The sequence below is a fragment of the Otolemur garnettii genome, unplaced genomic scaffold (genome assembly GCF_000181295.1).
Source record: "Otolemur garnettii isolate 467f Iridium unplaced genomic scaffold, OtoGar3 scaffold00130, whole genome shotgun sequence".
Lineage (NCBI taxonomy): Eukaryota > Metazoa > Chordata > Mammalia > Primates > Galagidae > Otolemur > Otolemur garnettii.
Window position 1 is genome coordinate 1,300,944 of NW_003852525.1, and position 9,263 is coordinate 1,310,206.

The following is a 9,263-nucleotide window of genomic DNA, read 5'->3' on the forward strand; positions in this document are numbered from 1 at the left end:
TATAAAATTAATGTCTGGTAGTTGCATTAAATATTCATTAATATCTGGATACGGGTCAGCTATGAATTGAATAGTCTATTCTTCACTAAAATATCACTTATTTGCCTTTTTCATATGCAATTATAATTCTATCTCTATTTCTGGCATAAAACAGTTTCTATTTCTTTTAATTTTGACAATGGATAGCAAAACGTGGTGACTTATGTATTTTTTTATTTATTTGAAAACACAAGTTCCGAAACTCATGCTCCATTCTTCCTCCCTTTGGTTGTTTTAAGAAGCTCACTCAGGATGACCTGCATGTTTATGGTTTAAAATCTGCTTTATTTATTTACTTTTGGCTTTTTAAAATTAGATCATAACTGCGTATGTTACTGCATTTGTGAGGCACAATATGCTGATTTTATATACAATTTAGAATGCTTACACCAAACTGGCTAACCAAGCCGTCACCTCACTTATTTAATGTTATGTTAAGACATTTGTACTTGGGGAAGCACCTGTGGCTCAGTGGGTAGGGCGCCAACCTCATATACCGAGGGTGGCGGGTTCAAACCCGGCCTCAGCCAGCTAAAACAGCAATGAGAATTGCAACAATAACAACAACAAAAATGACATTTGTACTCTACTCTGAATAGATTTGACATGTACCCTTGCAATAGGCACAAGGTGAGGTCCACTGATTACTCTCAGAAAATCTGCTTTATAAACAACCATATACTATGGTTTTATTCTACTTCATGTAATAGAACCAAATAGTCTTTTGCTCAAATATTTTCTATATTCTGCCTCATTTTTGGAAAGAAAAGCAAGTTAGTCAGTATATGTATGATACTGAAACTACAAACACAATGTAAAAGAAAAAAATTATGGGTGGCGCCTATGGCTCAAAGGAGTAGGGTGCCGGCTGCATATGCTGGAGGGGGCAGGTTCAAACCCAGCCCCAGTCAAGAAACCTGCAAAAAAATAAAAAAGATAACAATGATTATATGTTTTAGTAAAAACAGTATTATATACCAATCTCTCTCTTTCAAGCCTCCATCTTTGTGATTCAGAAATCAGTGTTCACGATAGCGCCTGTGGCTCAAAGGAGTAAGGCACTGGCCCAATATGCGGGAGGTGGCAGGTTCAAACCCAGCCCTGGCCAAAAACGGCAAAAAAAAAAAAGAAAAGAAATCAGTGTTCACTGACCTTTTAATTGCCCACATAAAACAGTAAACTAAGATGGAAAGTTGACGATCGTCATGGCAACCGTATCAATTAACTTCGATATCTCCATATTCTCTCCTCATTTACAGTGCAGAATATCTGAATTATTCAACTGATTGTCAGATTAATCAAGTCATTGGTTTTGACAGCCTCCCTGAAAACATCCCATATGTGGTGTGGGCATGCTCTATTTTGCTCTGTGAAAACACTGTTCTATTTTCTGATACAATGGTAGGTACAGAATCCAATAGGCGCATGGTTGAACATTGCACGGTTGAACTCACTGTACTTTCTGGCACATGAGAGACGGGTGACGCCCAACACCAGCTGTCTTTTCAGCTGTGACCTGCCATCCAGCTTGTCAAAGGCTCAATCAAAAAATCAGTATGATGTGCTGTTCCCTTCACAGAGCGGCCTGCCTCAGTTGCAAAGTTCTGGAATCCCCTCTGGTGACTTCCATAAAGCTGTTACTGTAATTTCTTCTCATACTCAGTCAAACAATGGAGATTTAGGAAAAGCTCATTTGGTTGTCATTACACGTCCCCACGCCTCTCTTTACTTATACATTAGCAGACCCAGTCTATTATCTTAAAAATGGCACTGCCTTATCAAAGGACTCTACTTATGATTGGACCTACATATTTTGGTAGGTCTCTTTAGTTTTAGCATTCGTGTTTAAAAGATTTGCAAAGAAAACAAACCAAAAATCATTGTTTCAATTGTGGCGCCTGACACGTTTACATTGACAAATAAATGTAAAAGTCACAAAATGGAGGGGATGACTCCAAGTTCAAAAAGATCACCTCGCAAACACCACACTGTGCAAATGGCTTGCTCTCTCCGGAACTTCACAAGCAAGATTGTATTTTAGCCGGGTGTTGTGAGCACCTGTAGTCCCAGCTACTCGGGAGGCTGAGGCAGGAGGATGACCCTGACATGTTCATGAGGTTTTTTAGTTTGGTAGCTCTGTGTTTGTCTGATTTACGCCATTTTCCTCCAGATCTTACCCTACAGAACCATGACAAATCCCATCTACTGTCTCAAGAAATTCCATGATATTTTTAACTTCTATTTCCCACCCACATAATAAAGCCCAGAACTGTGACCAAGGCATTATTTTGTTTTGAAAAAATATATATATAACTTCGGTTAGGTTCGCTGAACCTTGTCCCTCTTTCCGTGCATTTTATTACCTTGTTTACTTTCCGAAGCAAAATGCAAAACGGAACAAATCATTTAGAACTGGTGTCTTTCTGTTGGGCAGGATATTTGCTGCTTCAGAGAATAAGATTCTTTCTATATTTCTATGTTTCTCCCTGGCCCATTTCCTTAGGAAACTTTTGTTTGCATTCTTACAGCTTAATAGTTTTATTAGTCTTATGCAAAATTCTTAGTTGTTTTGTAACTTTGGGTGAGTAAATGAACAGATTATTGAACTAGCAGCAGTACTTACGGCAATGATTTAGTTTGGGGGCTGCCCAAAATACTACTGGTCAAAGTTTTAATTAAGCTTTCTGGGTCCCATTGATCTTATCTACATCAGACAGAGAGGATTGACCTGTGATTTTATCCTGCCACTTCTATGCCGTACTTTCTAGGTCTAAATTACATAGTGGAAGTGATTCGAGGTATATTTCTGTTGATCTTCCAAAATATCATCACCTGTCAAAATATTTGTTCAATAATAAAATGCTAGAATAACATTCTCTGTAATTTTGAGAGACAGAGTTTCATGAATAAATAGTAGCTGATGTATTTGCCTTGTCTGGGGAAGGAGTGACAGAGGCAGTCTGTGTCAATCAATATGAAAATGTAATTTAATCCAATGAGACAAAAATCAATTTTCTTTTTTTTGAAGTTTCAAAGTAGTTAAATATCACCTGTTCTGCTTAATTAGTTTTTGATATTTGGACACACTCACCTTTAAACTTCATAACAATACAGCCTTTTGTTTGAGATGGGATTTCCATCCCGTGTCCTAATTACATTCTGTTTTAGCCGACTGGAGGGAGGAAGGTGAGACCTTTTTCCACAGAGAGGAACTGTGTTGTGTTAACAGTGGTGCATTAGATTTTCAAGCTCCAATGATCATCACGGCTTTTCTGTTTCATTCGCAACTTCTGTGCTGTGTAAGCGAAGTTTTGTCTGAAAAATCACAAATTTACTACAAACCCACTTGCACGTTGAAAAGTTTTTTTTTTATATATTGTTGTTTATGAAATTAGAAAGGAAAGAAGAATCTTTGCAATTGTCAACTACATTTGAATAATTTAAATATTCAAAGACTGATTTTAAATTGCCTGACGGAATAACATCTTTCCCTCTCTCTCTCTCTCTATATATATATAAATAATTAGATACATAATATATATAAATATAATATATAATTCTGTATATGTTATGTCTTCTTTCTAAGCTCCACTAAATTCATTTTATATATATAGTATATATGTTTTATATTTTATATATATATAAAATTTCAATAAAATTATTATATATGTATATAAAATGAATTTGGTCAAGCTTAGAAAGAAAGCATCTTTTATTAAGTCCATAGACTTATAAAAATGTGCAGACACATCATGTGATCTGCTACTTTTAAGACAAAATGTGCTCAAGTTTAAGAAGAATGAAAAAGAAGGTTAATAATTGCTGCCACCGTTAGTTTGTATATCTCAGGAGAAAAATTCCTCTGTAATGGATATGAGAAGGTATGACCCAGATTTGCCTTCAAGAGAGAATGTATTGCCCTATCAGTTGGCAGGCTGCCTGTCGACAGCCTTCAGCCCTCAGAACGTTCAGGATGGCCTCCCCTGCAGAAGGGACTTTGCTCAAGTTCCTGCCCTTGTTGGGGTGACGAATAACTAATGTCTGAGGGTTGAAGAGGGTGGAGAGAGGAGGAGTGTGAGTAAGGCCCAGTCATTCCTGCTAAATGCAGGAAAATGTAGATGGGTTCCTTCAATTCCAGGGCCTCTGGGCTTTGCTGAGGGTACCTGCCTGCTCTTGGAAGCTCAAGAATTAGGAGCCGTCTACAGGTGACGGTTGGCTTAACAAAAAAGAGACGTGTTTTCTTAAAATATATTTTTAAATATTCTTGTTGTTAAAATTTTGTTGTTTTGGTTTATTTTACTTTTTTGTCTTCTTTCCCCTCTGATCACAGCACCTCCGGCAACCGCTGCATTTTTCCCAGACTGCAGTTCCTTCTCCCCAGTTCCAGTTCCCAGCAGCCTCCAGGAACCTCATCACTTTCATTGATCCCCTTGGTCCCTGAGTGGCTCTCTGACGCCGGGAATTACTGATCACCTCACAGCCCCTTCCTTGGTTCCTTACGCCTGACTATCTCTGGGAAAGTTATTTCTTTACTGGAGTCTTTTTGTTTGAATCATCTGGAGTGAATTCTGGTTTCTCCTGCAACCTGGATGAAGAGAATACTTTATCTTATTTATATACACGAAGATCTGTGGAGTTTTCAGGGTTGTCATATAAACTTCAAGTATGGTAATTAGAGTAATTTTTTTTAGTTCCACTCCTGGACTTACAATGATATTTATTCATAACTCTCAATAACTTTATATTAACAAACATTCTTTTTAATGCATTTTAGTATGGTATCTTTTTGATACCAGAATGATACAGAAGCCAGGTGTATGCCGGCTCTATGCTATATGCCTCTGATCTTTGTTTCTCTCAAACTAATTATTTTCTCTAAGAAAACTGTTTTCAAAGACTCCCTTAAGTTAAAAATTATATATAGCTACAAATCTGTTTATAAAAACAATAAGCAAATACAACGCATGCACAAGGTAAAAAAATTAGAATTTATACTTAGTGTAAAAGTGATGTTTTATTTGTATGAGAAATATAGCAACATATAGTTTTAGTTATGTTTTAAACGAGGTTGACTAGTTACTATGACCCATTTTTTTTTTTTAAGCTCTCTAATCTGCTCTGCGTTTTGAAATCTAGACACCTGTAAGATTTGGTCTGTTTCTATGGTGGTGAACAAAGTGGTTACATGTTAAACTTTCTTGTGGAAAATGTTATAACATTTTTATGTTAAGAGTCGTGACAAAAAAATCACTATGGTAGCTTGCTGGAAAAACAAATACTAGGTATTAAAATGTCTAATTTATCACCGCATTTAGAATTATAAACAAAACCAAAGGAAACCATTTGTTAGAGTCTCACATTCTAAGTTATTTATTGGGGAGCCTTAAAATCAAACTCAATGGAAAATACGCACCTAATTAGATCTTTCCACTGAGTGGAAATCTTACAGCATCTCACTGATAATAAGCAGGAACAAACAAGAAGCCGTTCTTTCTGTATTTTCTGTTTTGATAACAATATTGTAATATATTGGGACAGGGGAAGATGGGAAAGAGGATTAACTCTTTAGGGGTGTCCAACCCACAGTCCACAGCTGCATGCGTATTACATGAAGACTTTTTGCTTATGTGCAGTGCGGATATCACAGAAATGATGCACAGACCCTTTTTTTCTGCTCATCACCTTTGCTTAGTGTTTGCTTATTTAACATGGAGCCCACGGCAACTCTTTGCTTCATCCAGTGTGGCACACAGAAGCCAAAAGTTGGACCCCCAACACTCATGACAGAAAAATCAGCTACATATAGTCTGGGGAAAGTCAAACGTGGATTAGTTTTAAAGGAGATAAGAACGTATTCAAGAGTGAAGTGAGGCAGAGTAATATTATACATTAGGCACTCGCCAGAAAACAACATCAAGTTCTGATAAGGAAACAAACAAACAAAACTGTAACGAAAGGACTGTTGAGGGGATTGATTTTGCTCCCCAAGAGGTTGTGTGCCCACGGCTGAAGGCATTTTTGGTTATCGTGGCAAGGGTGCTACTGGACTCTAATGAGACACAGGCATGTGGGCAAACACCTCACAACACACAGCACAGCCCCACAAAACCATCGTCTGCTCAACTGGCCAGTGGCGTGGTGTTGAGATACCCTGGGTCATGTGAACGACCAAGAGATGTTGACACACACTGAGAGAAAGAGCTGCGACCACCAGGGCCTGGCAAGGTGTGGGAAGAAACAGCACAGCCAGACGCCAGGGAAAACAGGTGGGTTCTGAGGGCAGGAGGGGACGATGAGGGCAGGCCATGTTGCTGTCACCAGAAAGCCATGGTGTTGCTCTCCAGCCTTCAATCCTTGTGTCCCATCGTCAAGCCCAAGCACAGGCCGGGTGGCAAAGACAAGGGCAGTCCTGGAGAGTCAGTCTCCCAGGCCACACGGCAGAGGATGGATTAGGGGTGGACTGGGGGCAGCCAGAAATAATCAGAACAATTTGGGGGAATGTCGTTTTGTGTAAGGGTAAAGCTACTTTCTTTTTTTGTTTGTTTGTTGTTTTCTTTAGAAGAAATACACAATCAGAAAGTATAGTTCTTTAAGTACATTTTACTGAAATATAAAAGTAACTATTAAAATATGAAGTAATTAGGAAAATTGTGTCAAATTTCAAATCTGATGAATACAGAATTTGAAATTTTACATTGTATGAGCTTCTAAATGAAATCACTAATTCTTTTTTTAAATTTAGTACCATGTATCAAAGGGGTTTTTTTTGTATTTTTTAAATTTTTCTTACATATACATGTGTATATTAGGTATACTGTATATTTCCACTTTTGCCTTCACAGAATTAAAAGGCTAAATTTAATGACAATAATAATATTTAACATAAGGACTGAGAACAAAAACCTCATGAAGAATGAAAGAAGATAAATACATTCAGAAAAGAAATCAGATGATTGCTGCAACAAAATATTAAGCAATAATAATAATAATGTAAAGAACGTAACCTTCACATTGTCAGATAGAAGTTTGTCTATTATGGAATACTTTGATCAGTTAACTTCTTCTTATTTTGTTTTTTCCAAAGTCTCAAAAAAATAGACAACTAATATTTATAAATAAAAGATAATTTCAAAAAAACCCAGATCATACCAAATCCAATAGAAAAAGAAATACTTCAAAATCATTCTACTTAATCTGGATACACCTGATATTAAAATTGGAGAAAATGTATTATTGTAAAAGGGGAAATTACAAACATATTTCACTTATAAATGAGGATGCAATAAGATAAGCAACATATTAACACATTGAATTAAAAATTAATGTTTAAGTAATGTACTTTGGTCAAATTTAAATACAATTTATATGAGAATTAGTCACTATTTTCTTTTCTTTTTTTTTTAATACATAATCATTTACTACTTGTTTGTTACAGAGTACACAAGACAAAATACAAATAGCAAACAAATTTTTTTTTGAAATTTGAAATCACTAATTCTAATACAGTTGGCTTTGTATCAACTTTTCCCTGCAAAATACATATGTTAATAAAAATGTACTATACTGAATTTTTTCCTGTTATATTCCTGGCGTTAGCTGAGTAATTTATACGTATCAGTTTATGCATTCTAGGAAAAGCTTCATGGGAAGCTCTGAACCTAACTGAAACTCCTAGTAAGAAGGGCCCCTCGGTTCCATGACATTGGAGGCCACAGCTTGAGAGTGTCTCTGGGGGAGGTCAGCAGAGGACATCAGTACCTTGACCCCTCAGGACACAGCTGTGGGCTGAGGGCCAGTGTTGACGGGAAATCTCAGGCCAGAGAGGCCAGCGGAGAGGTGAAGGTGGTAAAAATAGCAGCAATTGAGTCCAGCAATTACCCAGCCAGAATCCAACTTTGCTTTCTGAGCTCACACTAGGCCCTGTTTGGAGATTCCCAGTTTTGCACTGGGGAATTATCAGTCTGGATTAATACTGGAGGTTTTAACTGGCATATTCAAATAATATCATGTGATCTTAGTTTTATTCACACACTGGAAAAAATTTTGGAGAGTTTCAATATTGATGTGTTTAATTAGATAGCATTCTAATCTGCTTGCCCAAAATATCAGAATTGCAATATGGATTTTGGCTTCTTATTAATAAGCTCAAAAATGTTTCCAATTATAGAGAATTTATGAACATGCAGAAATTTTTAATAGTGTAGGGACAAAAACCTTGGGCGATTATAAGCTGTTGTTTCATTAATAACTTTCTAAAATGCTTCTTAAATATTTTACAGATGGAGGGTACTAAGTTAACAATAAACATTCCTTTCATGACACTTTTTGAAACTAAAACATCCTGATATGTATTCAATTATCTGAAAATGAAAATATTATGGAAAATACGGTAAATGTTATGCTCTATTTTTGATAGAGGGCAAGTGAAGAAGAGTTAGTGATTAATTATGACACGCATGAAGTGCAGAGTGTTATGTATTTAAGAAGTAGCGTGATTCTAGAATTTATTTTACAGCTCATTTAAGATACGCATAATAAAGTTTCTGCCACATTATGCTCAGCTTCTCAGATTCTCTTTTATTTAAACTTGTTCCTTGTAGCAGAAAGGAGACTTTTTTTTAACTCCTCTCGCCAATCAATGGAAACTGTGATTACCTTTTCTTGCCACGCTTATTTAAACATTGTATATTCCATCTTTACCTAATTCCTATTAGTGAAGTTATTCTCAAGAATTTCAGAGCTAAAAAGAAATCATCTCTACCTATCACAGGGAATGATCGCAACAAAAAGTGTGAGTGAATGAGTTTCTTCTGCAATCCAATGGGAAACTAAGGAGATTAACCAAATGGATGGTTTGGAGATTGGAATCCAGACACCTAAAAGGAGGATTGCATTAGTTGTGGTGACTTTGGAACATCCGCTTGGCTATGTGGGTCTACATTTCCCAGAGTTGCTGTGTCTGGATGTTTCCATGTGAGACGAGCTGTATGAGAGGGTTGTGCGTGAGATGTGGAGCGCCCACAGGCAGCAGCCAGCTGCTGTAGTTCACACGTGTTGTTGCTTTCCAGTGGTTCACCTCCTGGCATCAGGCAGCCGCTGGGTCTGTAACTGCTCCGCTATCCCAAGTTTTTCTTTCTTTTTTTTTAAATTAATTAATTTTTTTTTAATTGAATGGTAACTATGTACATTAATGCACTTCTGGGGTACAGTGTGGTATTTTCACA